We start from the raw sequence: 19,471 nt of genomic DNA on the forward strand, positions 1-19,471 counted from the left end.
GGAAAATAGGAATCCAAGAAATTCAGCCTCGTTAATTGGGATCAGGTCACTCTCCCTTATGAAAAAGGAGGCCTCTCCTTAAAAATTCCAAGTCTTTCCAATCAGGCTCTGGGGCTCAAACTGATCTGGAAGATTCTCTCAGGGAACGGATCGTGGTGGGTGGAGACTATAAAAAGAAAATACCTCAGAGGCTCGAACTCCAACATACTCATCGAACCAATTGTGGACAGGCCTTGCACCCCGATGTGGAGACTTATTAAAAAAGTTCTGCCTCACTTTAAAGAAAATGCCTCCAAACTCCCAGGTAATGGAAGGGATACCAAGATATGGACCGACAGAATAATGGGCTCAAATCCGAGAAACCTTCTCCAAGGCCTCCGACCACTGCAAGATTGGATGGAGGAACGAAAGTTAACCACCCTGTTTGACATATCTTCCTGGAATCAAAACAGATGGCTCGATTGGAAGGATTTGCAACCCCCCCCGACCTCAGAGAGCTATGGCTCAATCTAAGACATTCTCTCTCTAGTTCTGCTCCAACCAACATGGGGACTGAAGATAGATACATCTGGGACACCTGTGGAGGGAACTTCACGGTGAAAGAAGGATACAAATCCTTGCAAAACATAACTCCCACAGCAAACTGGAATCTCCACACAGCTGCTTGGAAGTCAGAATGCCTTCCAAAGGTGAAACACTTTAACTGGACTCTTTTAAAAGGGAAAATTCTTACAGCGGAGAACTTAAGGAAGAGAGGAATTCAAGGCCCCTCGATTTGTTGTTTCTGCCGAGCAGAGGAGGAGTCCATCCAACATACCCTCTTACTCTGTCCCTTCGCTCAGAGTTGTTGGAAGCAGCTGACAAGTCCCATGGAAGCCCGAGAAAGCTTTGATCAGGTCTACAATCTCCAGAAAAATTGGAAGAAAGGTTACCCCTTCTCCAGAAAAGGCAAGAACAATCTAATCAGAGTGTGGAAATGCATCCCTGCCACCCTTTGCTGGAACCTCTCGCTAGCCAGAAACAATCCTGTATTCAACAACAAACAGCCTAATATGGCCAATATCCTTGCAAAGACAATCGCCAGTATTTCTGAAGCTATTAGTGCAAACTACATAGCTCTCCTAGACTAGACGAGCTGGGCTCAAGAAGAGAGAAACTGGTACAATAAGTTCAACATTAACCACTCTCAAATTCACCCCCCCTAGGCCAAAACTCATCAGAATCGGCCCAATTGGAAACTCAGAGGATCCAAAGATGAGATATATCAATGGATCCTCAATCAGAAGCGCTCTTTCCTCCTCTTTGATGGCGCTTCGAAGAACAACCCCGGGAAAGCCAGAGTAGGGGGTATAATCAAAGATCACAATGGGAAAACCATTCTCAGCTACGAATGGGGATTGGGGAATGCCTCCAATAACGCTGCTGAAGCCTATAGCCTCCTCCTGGGCACTTCAATTTTGTCTAGTCCGGGCTTAAGGAATGTAATAATTCTAGGGGACTCGGCCATCATCATCGCCGCCATGACCACAGGTAAAGAGTTCATTAAGGCTGGCCTTAACAACATCAAGACCAGGATTCTTGACAATCTCAGGCACATGGGCAACACAACGTTCCTTCATGTGCTAAGAGAAAGCAATACAGAAGCTGATTCCTTAGCAAACAAGGCAGTCAACAGGCAACAAGGACAAGTTCGAGAGAATGAAAGGCTTTATGAAAAGGCAATCCCGTAGGAGATCAAGCTGTCAGACAGCTCATCCGATCAGCACCCCCAGAACTCGACCTAACAGCAGTCATTTCATTAGTTCTTCCCTCCTCGATCCTCACTACGCCTCCATTACGCTGTCTTTCCCTCTATCCATCGCTCCCAGAGCAATGCATCCTCTTTCTTCTCGTGACCTCCCCCCTGCAATTTCAGGTAAATGTCCCCTCTGCCTCCTCTCTGACTGCACCACGAATCTGGAATAGGATATGCACTCATCCCTCACAAATAAAAATAATCCGCATCTCCATCATGACTGGCCTCCCGCTTTCCTTTATATAGACTTCCCTTCCCCCGATCGCCACAGAACTTCTCTGCTTCTTCAGAATCAGACTTGCAAATTTGAGCGCTCAGAGAGGGGCAGTTTTGCTCCCACCAGCAGAAGCAAACAGTGCGCTCTCAAGACACTGTTGTCTCTCTCGCACGACCTCTTCAGCATCAAGCGAGGCAGTCAGCAGAGCAATCACGAAGAGCTCGCTCCCTTCACAGCCTTCAGGTATAAATCGGACCACTCTCAAGCTATTTGTTTGCTAACTCACCTTTTCTTAGCAATGGCAGAGCCCTCAGAGAGCAGACAGCAGCAAGAAGTTCAGGAGGGTCAGGAGCAGCAAGAGAACACGTTGGACCGAGTGCTCGGAAATAACACCTGTACTCTCTGTAAAGAACACTGCTTTATGATAGCACGGTTTGTCAAACACCACAACGAGCTCAGAAATGACTTCCAAGCTGACAGCAGGTCCAAGCGGAAAAAGCTAGAAAAACAAAAGAAAGAGATAGAGAGCCTCAAGGAAAAGTGCCAACACCTGGAGGAGGCCATCGCCCACATAAAGAATATTACAGAGAGTATGCAAGCAGAGGCATCCACTAAGGCAAGCCAAAAGGAGCATCAGAAGGAAGACCAGAAGGAAGACACAGTTAATCAGTTTTGGTTAATTTTTATATGTCAAGCAAAGTTTGTCTCCTAGCCGGCCTTTTTGTCAGACAGTATAGTCGTTATCTATTCCAACATATTCTCTTTAAGTTAAACTCTCAGAAGCCAAGGGCTGCGACCCTATTCTGGACTTCTTCCCACCTTCTTCTTCTCGCATCCTATGTAACAGCTCCTGCTTAATGCAGTTTTTTATAATACAAGAGTAGACGACCATGTTAAAAAAAAATAATTTAAAATAAATATATAATTTAACGAGTTTTTATAATAAAAAAATATATTATTTTAACCATATATCACTTAATAAATATTTTGATAATGCTTATTATAAATATATAAACATGTGTCAGATCTTTAATTTATATAACTAAACTAATATATAGTATAATTTATTTTTTTCTAATATTTAATAAATAAGAAATGAAATTGAATTTACTCTAATAATTTTATATTTTTAAATAATATTTTGTTTTGAAATATGTCGTGATATCACGAGTTACACCTTCGCACCACCTATAGTAAGTGCCTTTCGACTCACGTTTGTATAGTAAGTGCCTTTTGACTCATGTTTATATAGAACTATGATTTGATAAATAAAGAAGAAACACAGGAAAGTAAATGATTATATTTTTAAATAATATTTTGATTTGACATATATCGTGATATCACCGGTTGCACCTTCGCACCACGTATAGTAAGTGCCTTTCGGCTCATGTTTATATACATGTGAATTGATAAATAAAAAAGAACCAGAAGAAAGTCTTTACTTTAGTAGGATTTATCTATTAATATGCTAAGAAGTTCTTGACACCAGATGAAATGGGATTTATGATGTACGGTATTTTTTACACACATTACGCAGCTTTGGTTCTATTTTTTTTTTTTAGAATATTAGTTAATTTTTTATTTTTTTAAATGAGATATCATTTAAAGGTAAATTGAGTAATATTGTCGTTTAATGTTTTAATTAATGAACTTCGGATGAAGATGGCACATCGTTTTAGTTTTTATCTCTTTCTATTAATTGATGCATTTTATTTGGAATGAAATTAAATTTATTATTATTTATTTGAAACAAATGTGGAAGAGGTTATTTGTTTTTTATTCAAGGTTTCAGATTTATTAGATGAGTTCATCATTAAGGAAATTGCAGATTACAATTTAATAAATGTGAATATTAGAGCATATTAGTAGTTTGTGAGAAAAAAGCTCAAATTTATTTATTGATTTATTATTATTATTTATTTATTTTTTTATTAATTTGATTTTAATAATTTTAATTATAATAATTAGTTAGATAATATAGGTTTCAATGGAAAAGAAGTGGGATGATAATGTTATATGGAAGTGATAGGAAGGAATAATGAAATGGTAATAGTTAAATGTTAATTACATGTGAAATGAATGAGGTCAAAAATTAATTATAGTTTATAATTTTTGAATAATTTTTTATTTTGATTAAAATAGGCTTCCAAGTGTTATTTAGTTTTAGGTTATTATCGTTGTTCATAGTGTTATGTTTCTTTTCCATTTCAATGGTTTCCTTTATTTTTCTCTTTATAGTGGTTTTCTTTATAAATTAGTTTAGCATTTTCAATACAAATACAAATGTAATACTAGGAGGAGCACCCCTGTTCAACAAGGGCAAGTTTTTTTGACCTATTCCTAGATATATCAACTATGTGTTCTTTAATCTTCTGACAATTGACCTACCTATTTCACCAATGTATTAATTTTGTCAAGAACAAGGAATTGAGTATACTCCTTTCTGTTGTTTTGGATTGATTGAGTCTTTAACATATTAAACCAATTTTTTTATAGTGTTGGGAGTAAATGGCTTTCACCTTCCCAAACACTATTATTTGGTTGAATCTATTAAAGACACAATCGATCCAAGAAAACAAAAAAGAGTATACTCAATTCCTTGTTCTTGCGAAAGTGAATACATTGGTGAAACAAGTACGTGAGTTGCCATAACATTAAAAGAACATATAACTCATATATTTAGGAATAGGTCACAAAAATCTGCCCTTATTGGACACACGTGCTCCTACTTGCAGTACATTTATATCGAAAATGCTAAATTAATTCATAAAGAAGGCCACTATCTAATGTGAAAAATAAAAGAATCCATTGAAAAAAGAGACCTAACACTATGAAAAAGGATGATGACCTAAAACTAGGCAACACTTAAATACCTATTTTAAACAAAATAAAAAATTCTAAACCATAATTCATTTTTAACCTCATTCATTTAATATATAATTAACATTTAACTATTAACATTTCATTATTCTTTCCTCTCACTAACATATAACATGATCATCCCACTTCTTTTCTATCGCAACCTATATTATCTAAATAATTATTAAAATCAATTAAAATTAATGTTAAAAAATAAAAATAAATAAATAAATAAACCACTATTAATATGCTCTAATATTCACATATATATCGCAAATTGTCGTCTGCAATTTCCGTGATAATGAACTCACCTAAATCCAAAGCCTTTATTAAAAAAAACACACATTCTTCCACATTTTGTGCAAATCAACCATGTATGGATTCATTTTTTCTTCTCCACTATTAATATGCTCTAATATTCACATACATCTCGCAAATTGCGGTCTGTAATTTCCGTGATAATGAACTCACCTAAATCCAAAAGCTGGAATAAAAAACAAATAACACATTCTTCCACATTTTGTTCAAATCAACCAACATGTATGGATTCATTTTTTCTTCTTATTTTTTATTTTTATTGTATTATGTTTATGATTATTATGCGTGAGTAAGTTTTAATTTGTAAATGTATTATGTTTATGATTATCATGTGTCAGTTAGTGGTAATTTGTAACATAATTTTATAGTAGTTGGAGGTTCAATTTTAGTTGTTGTTTCGAAGGCATAGATCCATAGGATTCACTCGCTAAGAAAAAGGAATTATGCCCTGCTATAATGTTATATATGTTTTTTTTTTCTCATTTAGTATTTTTGTAAAGTTAATTGAGAAAATAATATTAAATCCAAAGTAAAATAAATTGTAATCTAATAAGATGGTAAACTATATGTAGTTTATAATAACAATGATAATTACATGACACCATATTTTATTGAAGCTACAATTTAAAGATACAGTGAAACTTAATTTTTTAATTAACTCACATGTATTAATCATCTTATCCCAATTGAAGTGTGACTGACAATCATGCACAAGTAAAAAAAAATAAGATATAAATTATGATAGTTACATTAGTATATTTTTTGAGAATTTAAGTTGGTGTAAACTATTATAAATATTTTTAATATATCTCACTTTCATTTTTATGAAGCACCAAGAGAAATCTATTGAGGTGTAAACTTTATTGTAAATCTTTAAGCCAAGAAAAGAGCTTGTATTTGGAGTATGTTGGTTCTTATGGATATTTCGTAGGCATACAATGAAGATAGATGTAAAATAATTGTATTATTATTTTTATATTTTTAAGCAATAATATTTTCGTCATATGCCACAATCATATTACATCTATGTGTAACACATTGCCTATACAAGGTGCATAATTTTTTTCTCAACCAAATATTATCCGCATGGATGAAGTGATAAGAGAAGTACCAAGACAAGTTTTTAGTTTTGTAAGATTAATTGCTACCTTAAGAGGTTTTTGACACTAATAAATATGGAATGGGATCTACTAAATAGGAAAATTTCAAGCCTATAACTTAAAATTTTCTTATATATTCCAAGGATGCTGGTAGAATTTTATGAAATATTATTTAATGATAGATTACTTGACATTGCTTGTTCATGGTATAATTAATCAAATTTGTTTCTATTGAGAAGATATATTTAAATTTTTTATGAGGTATTTATTGAAAACAATAATCATCTTTATTATGAGTTTTAAGAATTCAATCATTATTTATTCGGATATTTTTCTCAAGGTGGTGATCCATATGAATTAATAAAAAATGCTCTTTATTGAAAAAAACTAGAAGAAAATGAAGTGCTATAGAATCCATGTTTTTATGTGGTTACCTACAATGGAGGTATGGAAATAATAAAAGATGATTGGAATTATAGAAGTATATGGGGTAATACCTCTATTAATGAGGATTTAGGATTTTGCAAAAGCGATGTAAAAACCTAGGTCTTTAAAATGCCAAGACATTTCCTTTTTTCAATTCCCTAGGGAATATGGTCGATTCATAATACATAGATATTGAAGAAAGGTATATCACTCCTTACTATTGTAATATTAGTAGATTGTCTACTCTAGGATGATTTAATTACTCATTTAACAAGGAACTCCATGCATATGCTAGAGAGGTACAAACTGAGAAAAGTGGTTCATAGACACTCTCTGATGGTGAAAGTCAATGGGATATTAAACATTTTGTTGTGTAGGCAAGATTTCATGGCATATAGGGCTTTTTTATGGTTTCTAGTTTTGTGTATGGGATATTCTATGAATATACCACTCGTTTTATTTTATTTTTTGTGACTAACTAAATAAATGTGTTGTGGTAGAATACCATATGAAATTGCTTATCTTATCTACATTGGTAAATTTATTGAAATGCACATACACATCTACATAAGAAATTTTGTGGCATGTAATAAAATTTATATTTTTTAATGAGGAGGAAAAAAGAACATGTCATGATATGTTTCCAAGATTTTGAGTCCAACAACTTTAAACATGGTGGTTCACCTGCATAGGTTACTAAGAATAAATGACATTACTCAATTAATTATTAGAATGTTCCAATGTCCATAGGGCTTGTCAAGAACCCAAATTCTTTTTAGAAGATACCTTCCTTAGTGATGGAACATCATAGAACAACCTTAAATCTTCTCCCAACTATTCTTAAGAAGACCTCGTCCCATTTTTCTACATTGGTAAGATAATGTGAATACTAATTTTGAATTTTGATTCAACATCAAACAGTAAGAAGGAAAAATATTTTTCAAACATGATTTGATTAGTAGATTCAATAATCCTTGTCCACATTAAAAATAATTTAATACTCTATAGAGAAATTAAAAATAATTTAATACTTTATAGAGCAAGCTTAGAGATCTCCAACTACAAAAGGCCTTGTCATCTTAGAGTAACTACAAAGAAATATTGATTGTTGCTTTAAAACCTTAGTACAGTTACTCCTGTTTATAAAGCACTAAAGTCTAAAAAAATTTCAATCACTACACCACAACCTTTATCTTCATATGGAGTTTGTATTTGTGATAGTGATTTTGGTCAAATATTTTAAAATCCTTTTGAAATAATAACATCACCGAAAACTTATCCCTCTAATGAATAACTATTATCAATTGCGTATCTGATATGTGTATTTATGTCAATTACATAACAAAGTGATTAAAGTTACATATATTTTAAACTTCGAATACATAACATTTGTATACAAAATCTCTTTAAAACATAAAACATGTAATATTCTCAAGTGGGATAAAAAAAGCCAAAATATAGATCCAAAAGAATAAACGAAAGCGCATGTGTGTGGAGACTCTAAAATAAACGACAGCTAAGTCGGCTGGAGCAAGACTTTTCGAAAACCTATACCCACATATTTTATAACCGCTATTGCTTCTTTTGACGTGAGCTATGAGAGATTCATCTGTGTAGAGACTCCCTAAGTACGATGGAGCAAGTCTTTTCAGAAACCTATACCTCATTTTTGGTGAGATATGAGAAAAGCATAGACACGTGAATGACATTGTAAGGAACATCACACCCGCTAATCAAGACTTAATCAAAAACTATACCAACACTTTTTGTAATTGCTATTACTTCAGTTTTAGTGAGATATGAGAAAAGTATAGATACGTGGATGGCTTTGTAAGGAACTTCACACACTTTGATCTAACGTGTTGGAAGGCCTTTCGAGAAACGTGGAAAAAAAACTGGGCATTGATTAACTTAAAATAAAACCTCAAAACACCATTTAACCATGATATAAATCATAACTTAAACATGATAAGAATCAGAAGAGATTGGACTCACTAAAACTTCTCCCTATATTATTATGTAGATTAGTGAAGATTGCGTATGACAAAACGAAAGAAATTTTAAAACGCATGCAACATTTACGTAGCTATCGTCCAAGAGCATCTCTATCAAACTACCCCTCACGTTGATTCACTTCAACAAATTATCCACCCAATAAAATTCTGGCTTCACGTGACTCAGAAAATATCACCAACTGGCCAAGCAGAACATGCAATGAGATTACTTCACTAACAAATTCTCAAGAATTTGATATGTGGATAGGTCCGAAGACAAACCCCAGCTTACCACTCGAAAGGAGTAGAATATTATGAGCCAAATATGTATTCCTCCATGTTGATTCTTGAAGACCTTAACGGAAAATCTTACCACTATGAGAATTCTATGGATTTTGATCTGAACTGTGACTGAAAGAAGATTACTCTTTTCACCTTAAAGATGGGCATTCATGAGCTTTCCTTGGCAGGCTGAAGCTTGATATCCTGCAGTATGCAGCACCAATGCTTTGATGTTCTCGGCTTTAACATTTGTCCCCATGGATTTCTGTGGACAAAGAGAAAAATAGCAGCGTTAGAGCTTTAGCTATTAAAATTTAATGGATAATCATTATAATCAATTCCAATATTTTATTACCTATGCTGGAAAGAAATTTAGTGCAAATCCATCGAGGCAGCATATGGCTGGTTGCTTAGCCTCAAGAACAGGTGCATCCAATGTTCTGAGTGCTGAAAGAGATAAGCCGGGCATTTTCCAACAGAACATGTGATTGTTTAGGATTTTCCCTCCAATTGCTCTTACCTAATCCTGCATTTCCGGAAAGAAGATATCGGAAAGGAGTCCCTTTTTTAAGATTCTCACTTATGAGAGCTTACGGATAAACCAAACAATGATATTAAAAAAGATTCCTAGAAGATTGAAAACCTAGATGGGTATCTGTGACATTTTAAGTGGGGTATAAAATAAAGATTCATAAGGGTTTGCACAGGAAAAACGCAAAAATTCAAGTTGATTGACGCTGCTGAGATTTCAATGGAACAGAATCCAAGATTGACAAAAACATGTAAAAAGGAAAATGTTGATTTACATTAGTAAAGTTCGATCTTCTTACCTTGTGCCTTTTATGCCTGTCAACGAATGGAACCCTGTTGTTATTCTATAAAGTGGAAGCAAGCTGCTTGTCAGTAATCAGAGAGAATCGGGCTTGAATGGTAGGAGAAATGAAACCTGTCCATGCAACTTCTTCATTCGGAGATTCATCACTGCCACACAGATTTCCAAAGGTATATTCATCACCACCACACGCCTCCCCATGCAACCTTTCCTTTCGGAGATTCATCACTGCCACTCAGATTTACAGAAGGATATCCCATATCTTCACAATCTTCTCCATATTCCATCCCTGGAGATGAAGTGGGGATTTTATAGTGGTACACCAGAGAAGATGATCCTTGACAACCGTATGCCATTCAGAGAAAGAAGGGTCACGTGTAATTGGAGTGCTTATTGGCTCAAATTTTTGTATTTTGCATATCTATCCTTGACAACCGTATGCCACTTAGCGACACAAAGGGTCACGGGTAGATGGACGGCTTATTGGCTCAATTATTTGTAATTTTGTGATGTAATTTTGTGTTCTGTCCACTTGGCTATGTCGTTGGCAATGCCTTGATGGCACGGCACATCTAACATGATGTATTAAAAGTTTTATTCTCCTCGTTCACTCATTCGAAATCTTTTTGGGGTTGCTTTACAGCTCAGTATGGGCGGAGGATCCAATTTTGTTAGGCAAAAATAAAAGTAAAATTAATTTATAACTAGTTAAACAGATTATATATATATGAATGATTACTTATTACTGGTAATTGAAATAATTAAAATATAATAAGCATTAAAAGAAAATAAGAATTATATTCAAGTAATTTTTATTTATTTATTTATGTTTATGGGATGTTGAGAAAAAAAATAATATTATAAAATATTAATATATAATATTAAAATAAATATTATGTCATATAATGAAGTAAAATTAAAATATTTAACAAATAATAGTAAAGAGAGAAATTACTATTGGGTTTTTAAATTTCATTTTTTTAATTATAAATTAATACCAAAAAATAATGGAGGAGGATAAATGGGAAATCTATTCTGGCAAGGTGCTCATCTAATCTTGATAAGCAACTTATACTTCTTAAGGATTTCTGCTCTACCATGGGTATGATTGTTAACACTGACAAAACAAAAGTTATGATTATTAAATCCAAGAAGGACACTTACTCTAATTTTATGTATGACTATAGTAACTTGGAGGAAGTGTCTTCCTACAAGTACCTAGGAATTGATATTCATCACAAGCTCGACTAGAACTAGAGCATTGAGAAAAGGATTAATGGGGGATGAAAAGCTTATTTTGGTCTTGAAAATAATTTTAAAATGGAAAACCTTGTAATGTGGGATAGAAAGAAGTTCCTCTTTGAAACTTTAGTCACTCTGGTTATCTTATATGGATGTGAGGATTGGGGTTGTAGCATCTCTAGAGAATCCTGGAGAAAGATTGAGTAAATCGAGAAGCGTTTTATAACGTATAACCTCAAAATTAAAAGCAACACACCCTATCCTATTCTCCTTATAGAAGTGGGTCTTTCCCATATCGAGAGTCTACCTATGACTAGGCTTCTATTGTACAAGCACAAACTCAATAACATAGGAGACCATAGACTTCCTAAGCTAGCTTTAAATTCTAGCCAAAACCACCTAAGGCTCAAACATGGTTGGTATAAAGACACCAGTGCTTGGTTAAACCATTGGGAAATCAATGAGAATGTTGCATTGCAAAACATTAATAACACTAAAAATATTGTTACTTCTAAGTTCAAAGAAAAAATGTGGTGTGAGAAAGATTTAACAGCTAAGAGAAAATTAAGATATTATAAGGAGGTCATCAACCCCACCCTAGAAGATCAAAAGTATCTCTCTGTTTTAACTAGCTCAAAGAAGAAAATTAATATAGCCAATATTAGAACGAACTCTCCTGAGCTCCATAGTGAAATGGGTCATTGGGTAGTTCCTAATATACCATAGATGGAAAAGTTCTGCCATCTCTATGAGAATACGAACATCGTGGATGAAAATCACTTCCTCTTAGAGTGCACCATGTACAACCACATTAGGTATCAGTTTCAAAATCTTTGTTGCAATACTGACTTTCCTAGTCTTTTAGGTTGTCAAAATTATAGTGAGCTCGAGAGGCTTCTCTCCAAGCTTTTTGAGCATAGGAATAAAATCTTAAATCACACTAAATAATTCATTTCTTTATGTCCCATATACCAAAGTTTGGTCTCGGTTGACGTTAACCATCATCATCATCATCGTCATCAAAAGAAATGATGAAGAAAATATATTTATATTAGTTATAATTTCCTTATATATATATATATATATATATATATATATATATATATATAATTAATTGAAAGTATTATAAATTATTAACAATTTGATTTTCATTGTGATTGTTTATATTTTTCATTCTAAATATTTGTCTTTTTAATATGATGGAGATGTAATAAATGTAACATTTAAGAAAAAATATATATTTATAATAAAAAATATTTTATTCTCAATCATAAACAAAATATTTTTATATACAAGTAATATAATGGTATATTATCCTTATATGGGAAAAAATCATATATATATATAAATATTTGAATATTTCATTGTTGATTAATATATTTAGATATCAATTTCACAATTGCCTTCATATCAAAAACGATTATATATATATATATATATATATATATATATATATATATATATATATATATATATATAGATATATAGATATAATGGTTGGTAAATGTCCGTATACCACAATTCTATAATAAGCATCAAGTAAAAAATCATAAAAATGAACTAAATTATAATTTTGTTTAAAATTATTATTATTAAATTAACAATAAAAATAATTAATATATATGTGCAATATATAAATTTTAAGAAAACATATAATAATATTTTTAACTATAGAAATTCAACCCGACTTTAACATACAGACTCTTGATATCTAAATAGATTTTGTTACAATATAGTGGGTCAATACCATGGATTATGAAAACTACATGCCCAAAGAACCATAACTAATTTCATATGATACTTATTCATATGACAAATAAATTTAACAAGTGTAGCTACATAAATTAAATGGCCAACAAACAACAAACACATATATGTATCAATACATGTTAAAAATCAAAACTGTTACCCTATGATACATCTCAGATTGCTCAAATTAAAAAATAATCATAAAAATTAACTAAATTATAACTTTAAATTACATTATTATGAATGTTACTTATAAAAATAATTAATATATGAGTTAAGTATATGAGATTTTAAAAATCATGTAACAATATTCTTAACTATGAAGATTTACCGCCACTTGCCAAATATGACATATGTTCATGTAAATTTCTTTAATTAATTAATTTAAGATAAATTAATTAAGAGAGCATAACTAAATTGAAGATAAATCGTAACCCTTGATTAGAGAATACTACTATGTATATTTTGGCATATTCCATGTAGGTTTAATCTCTACCATCCACCTAATAAATAGTGATAATTAAATTAAAATTTTGGAAGTCCTACTCTAAAATAGGCATGGCTATCAACATAAATAAATTGGGAAGAAAGAAATAAATACCTTGGAAATAAATTTAAGGCTTGTATGTGTGTATATGTAACCATCCTTCCCATATTTACCTAATTTCACTAGTCTGTAAGGGTGAACACGAGAAAAAGAGTTACTATGACATGACTCAACCTCCTAGCTCCAATTAAGGAAGTGGGGCCTATAAAGGACCATTAATTGACATCTCACAACATTTGTTAGCCCTACGAGACACTAAGGGGCCAAAAGACCACCCCAAGTGACCAAACCTTGAGCCGAGTCTCCTTTTGACATAAACTACCCCACAACCACATACATGATAAGGTATCCATGTAGTTGAAGGCATCCAACTGCACTCATGAGTCTGGCTGGGTGGGGTTATAACCCAAATTATCTATTTCACAGTGTGCGATCTCAATATCTGACCCTAAATTCTAAGTCAACCTCTAGACTATTTCCCAAAACCTCTTGAGACTTCTCAGAATCATTAATGACACAAAAGCAAGGCTAAAAATACAAATTTGAAGGTAAACGTTAAACTAGACTCCTTAGAACATGACAAAAATTTCATCGAACACATGGAAAACATGTAATCTACAGGCCATTAATGCATATCTTATCATAAAAGTCTGAGATTCATTTGGGAATAACCGAGAAGGCCCTATGCCCTCTCCACATAGTTGCAACAACACTTATTAGTCCATACATTCATCAACTGATCAATAGATAAATAATTAGTGACAAGAGCCATAGAAGATATACATCATATGAACAACATATAACAAGAAATAAAAAACATATAAAACATGGAAACCCATCCATAATATCACCAACATATTACCAAAAAATGTACATGAATCACAATAGAAGAATAGTTATTATTAACATATGAAGATTCCAACCAAGTCAGGGTCTTCCACATACCACCTGACCATACATTGGGCTAACCCAAATCTCTCTTTCAGCTAATCACCCCCATGCCATATTCCAAGCATGAATGTGCTATCTCATGGAGAAAACCCCAAACAACCTCAACCATTAACAAATGGTTCCACCTCATGACTGAACATCACTAACACTAACTAGATCGGTCTCTACCGAAGTTATCCATGGCTCAAGGACCTAATAACTCAACCCACAACCTTCCAGGACTCCCAATTATTTTTCCAACTTGGCTCCAGGGACTAGTAACTCAACCAACCAAGGGCACTAAAGCATTTGTGCCAACCTAGTTTATAGGCCTAGTAACACAACCCAAGCTATTCCAAGACTTCTAGAGGGTTTGTTCCAACTCATAGCCGTAAGGAATTGTGAGTGCCAATCAGAAAAAATTAAGTGGAAAAACTCATAATACCATGGTTATCCAGGAAGTGCCAAGGCGAGGCTAAAAAAAAATTTAATCCATAAAATGATCTATGCCCATGATAACAAATAACGTGAAAACCACATGAATATACCATGCATCCATAAATCAACAAGGAAATGACACATGCAACCTGTTACCTGCAAAGAAAAATAGTTGTAGTTGTTGATCCACCCATTCCTTTGTGCTTTCCTTCTTTCCTTTTCCTTCTTTCTCCAAATAAAATGTATGCCAAAGTGCTCCAAAAATACTCTAAGTGCACAAGAGTATGAGAGAATGAGAGAGCCAAAGGATGAACTGAGAAAAGATGTGAACTGATTCTCATGAGACTTTTTATCATTAAGGCTTCTACTTTCTTTAGTTTCCTTCACTTTTACTTCAATTTTCCTCTCATGCAAATTTGTGACCTTTCATCTCCCTTTTCTCCTATTTTTCTTTATTTCATAAATAAAATGCCAAATATTTCCACTTTTCCTTTACTAATGCTTTTGCAAATTTCCATAGCCATTAGGTAATCACAAGTGATAATCGTCGCTATGTTTTTCACAACATTCAGCTGGGAATACATGTCCCATGACCTTCGTCTATTTTTTTTATTTACATAAGAAATCAACCAGGGTTTGTTACAATCCCCTTTCCCTTGGGGGGATATTATTCTCGATGTTCAATGACGCTTGTAAACCAATAAAACATGTGTTTCTCGTTGATCTTTATAACATATCTCCATGTAACTCTTACATCATATCATACCACAACCATCATAACATGAACATCATACCATTTTTCAAGTATCAAGTATCCTTGGAATTTTGAGGTTTTCCAGAGTCATGATATTTTATATTTAACGTCATTATTAAAAGATGTTGAGAATTTACCCTTAAAAAAGGGATGTTATTCGAGCATGAACACTTTTCATTTTGAGGGTGTTTTTTGCGCAAAAAAATGACTTTTACTACCATTTTTAAAAAATATTGAAAATTAACCATGAAAAAAGCATTATTCCAACATCAAAACTTTTCATCTTTAGGATGCTTTTTCATGCTTTTGGGCTTTTTTTTGTTAGAGTTCTCGTTTTTAGGTAATATTTCTTGTTAGATCGGTAAATTTATTACAACTAATTATTTCTTAGCAATCTCAATACTGCTGCAAGATGTTTTGCATGCTCTTATCAATATATCATCAATGAATACTATCAGAAAGCTCTTCAAATATGGATGCAATACAATATTCATCAAACACATGAAAGTATTTGGAGCATTAGTCAAACCAAAAGCAACTACAACAAACTCATAATGCCCATATTTGGTCTAGAATAAAGTCTTGTACATGTCCTCTTCTTTGATGTGTACGTGATGATATCCTAATCTACTCCTCAAAATGAAATCCCTTGTTCTGATCCTCGGATTGAAATCCCTATCCTTTGTCAACTACATTGAATTTTTTGTATGGTGTTGCATTCAATTTGTGATCTTTATCCTGAGGTTTTGCTCTCTTCTCATCCCACTTTCCTTTATTCTTCTCATTACCTTTCCAATCTTGGTTAGACGAAACCTTGCGCTTCGATTGCTCATAATAGTGCTTCAACTTTCTGATGGCTTCCTCTAGCAATCTAGGCTTATAAAAATCATTCATCTATTTGAATGATGCCAACAACACACGTATGAATATCTAAATATTTTCTTTCTCCTTCTTAAGATAAGGCACATATCTCAACAACTCTAAGAATCTACTAGTATACTCCTCATCGGTCATAGATCCCATCTTCAATTTATAGAACTCATTTAACATGTCATGATGGTATATTTCAAATAGATACTTCTTCTTAAAATGTCTCTTTAACTTTCTCCAAGTCATATCCTCTTCTAAAATGTCTCTGTCATTCTTTACATAGTCCCACAAAATGTCTGCTTTTCCTTTAAGACTGAAATTTGTTATCCTGCATTTCATATTTTCTGAGTAATCATGCAATCTAAAAAGGTTATTCGTGCCAAGCAACCAATATTCTGCATCTTGTGACTTCTTCATTTATCCATCAAATGTAAGAGGCTTTACTTTATTGAATTCCTATCGAAAGTACTACTTCTCACTCCTCTTATATGAATGGCGATGGTCATGATGATGTTGTACCTCTGAACTAGAACTCGAATAGAACCCACATTCATTACTGCTCCTATCAGGTGTATCCATGAACATACCATATTTGACTATGTCAGCCATGTCAAACCTATATCCTGAATGATACATGTTGTCATATGTGCCATTAGTCCTTTCCTCCTATACTTGACTGATCCTAAGCAGTCCCTATCTCTGAAAATATGATAGACCCTGAATAATGAGTGCATTAAATTTCTTGCTTTTCCTGTGATTTAGCAAGTCTTTCTTGTCACTGAATGATCCTACCACTATCCACCTTACAACTTCTGATCCATGCTTTCAAACTTCTTAATGTATATGCTATGTTAAAGGAGTACACGTCACCATGTTGTTCATCTAATATGTAGGGAGAATAACTTGAATTGTAGTCTAACATTTTTCTAGCCATCTTGATATTCTACTTCCTACAAACATATGATGTCCAATAACCAAATATGAACATGATTTAGTATACCTTAGTGAAGTTAAAGGGAGGCTATATTTTTCTACAAAATTGATCCGGATTAGCACAACATATGTATATATAATGAAATCAACATATCAATTGTATCAACATCAACATCATCAACCTCTAGAGGACAACACGACTACCACAATGACTAACACAATACATGCATAATGAACACATATACAGCTAACACGCATGCATGAAAAACATATTCCAACCATCAAATCCAAGTGATTGAATGTGGGATCTCTGATACCGATATGTGGTATCAAATATCACCGAAATAAAACAAAACCCTCTCTTATTCCAATCTGTTGTTAGAAATTAATTAACAGAGCAATGAAATACACAAAATATTGGAAACACAAATCGAAAAATGCATAAAACAATAGAGATAAATATATATGTGATTCACCAATTTTGGGCTACATCCATGGAGAAACGGCTAGTCTTTCCTTTTTTATTATCTAGAAAAATGAAGAGATACAACCTACAACAAATCTGTTGTAATTTCCTCTTTTCTCTCACACAGTCTCATCTCTCTTTCTTGTTCACAATAATCATGCACAACTATGAAACTATTCCCTCATATAAACAAAGGGTTTCCTTTTAGGGAAAAGACCGTAAATTAATATAACTTCTACCATTAGATCATCTGCCAAATGAACCCAAATTGACTACAAAAGTACAATATTTTGCAGGGAAATTTTTCATCTATTTTTAGCTCTGGGGTGTTGCACCCGAACCCCCACTGTCCTCCCCCCTTGGACCCAATAACAACAATTAAATCAGAGGTGTTGTCACCGAATTAGGAATAGGGATCCAATGCAGCTAAAACAAAAATCCTTTGAACAATCAGGGAGATAATCAAGCTCCACACCTAATAATCTCCCACTTGTAGACTGATTATATAAGCACCATCATTGCTTAACTTCCTGGAAAATCACTCCAATTAGATCTGGTTGGTTCTCATCTTCACCATAATACTTGAAGACCTGCTGAAACTTAGTAGAATATCATTTTATCCATGGTTACAACGTTTTTTAACATATCTGGAGGATTATTGCTAGTGTGTAGTTTTTCTAGCTACAATTGTCCATCTTCCAACACCGACAATATGAAATTGTACTTGAGTTGTATATGTTTATCCTTGTAATTAAATTTTGAGTTATTTGCAAGATGAATGGAACTTTGGTTGTCATTGTATAACGTACCCATCTCCTTTTTCTTTCCCAATTAATTCATAATAATTTGTAACCAAACAGTTTCTTTACAATCCCCTATAGAAAAAACCTACTCTACATTCATTGTTGGAAGTGAAACAATGTTTTGTAGTTTTGAAACCCAAATAACAATTTTTCCACGTACAATAAACACATATCCTGTGGTGCTCCTCCTTTTATCTCTATCACCTTCCATATCTATATCAACATATCCATGTAATGTAATGTTTGAACCGCCAAAGCATAATGCTTGATTTGTGGTACCTCTCAAATACCTAAGAATCCACTTTACTTCCATCGAATGCTCTTTTCCTGGAGTATTCATATACCTTCTTAGAACTCCCACTGCATCTGCAATATCAAGGATTGTGTAGACCATTGCATACATGAAGCTTCCAGCTATTGATTCATATGGAACTTTACACGTAGGATCCATCTCTTCCCGAGTCTTGGGACACATCTCCCTACTTAGTTTGACATGGCTAGCCAAAGGTGTACTAACTGGTTTTTCATTCTTCATATTAAATATTTCCAACAACTTTTCTATGTACTCACTCTGAGACTATGTTAATTTGTGATTTTTCATGTCTCTAGTTATTCTCATACAAAGGATTTGTTTTTTAGCAGCCAAATCCTTCATTGCACATGAATTTGCTAAATTTCCTTTGAGCAAATTTATTTACGGCATGTTAGACCCTGCAACAATCATGTCATATACATACAATAAAAATATAATATAGCTTCCATCATTTTTCTTTCTAATATAAACACAAGGGCCAGAGTGACATCTATTATAACCTTCCTCATACATGAACCTGTCAAATTTGAGATACCACTTCCTTGGAGTTTGTTTTAAGCCATACAAGCTCTTGTTCAATATCCACACTAACTTCTCCTTACC

At 33.3% G+C, this 19,471-nt stretch overlaps 1 long non-coding RNA gene across 1 annotated transcript; it reads right to left on the reverse strand.

Moving 5' to 3' along the window:
• Window positions 1–8,688: 8,688 nt before the first annotated feature.
• Window positions 8,689–10,113, reverse strand: LOC149166731 (uncharacterized). The gene is made up of 3 exons (XR_016260469.1): window positions 9,822–10,113; window positions 9,347–9,517; window positions 8,689–9,256 (listed from the first exon to the last, which is right to left on the reverse strand). It is a non-coding gene; the product is annotated as an uncharacterized LOC149166731 (long non-coding RNA).
• Window positions 10,114–19,471: the final 9,358 nt, after the last annotated feature.

This window comes from Pinus tabuliformis, chromosome 5_1 (genome assembly GCF_031772625.1).
Source record: "Pinus tabuliformis cultivar Carrire ecotype Pingquan chromosome 5_1, CPIR1, whole genome shotgun sequence".
Lineage (NCBI taxonomy): Eukaryota > Viridiplantae > Streptophyta > Pinopsida > Pinales > Pinaceae > Pinus > Pinus tabuliformis.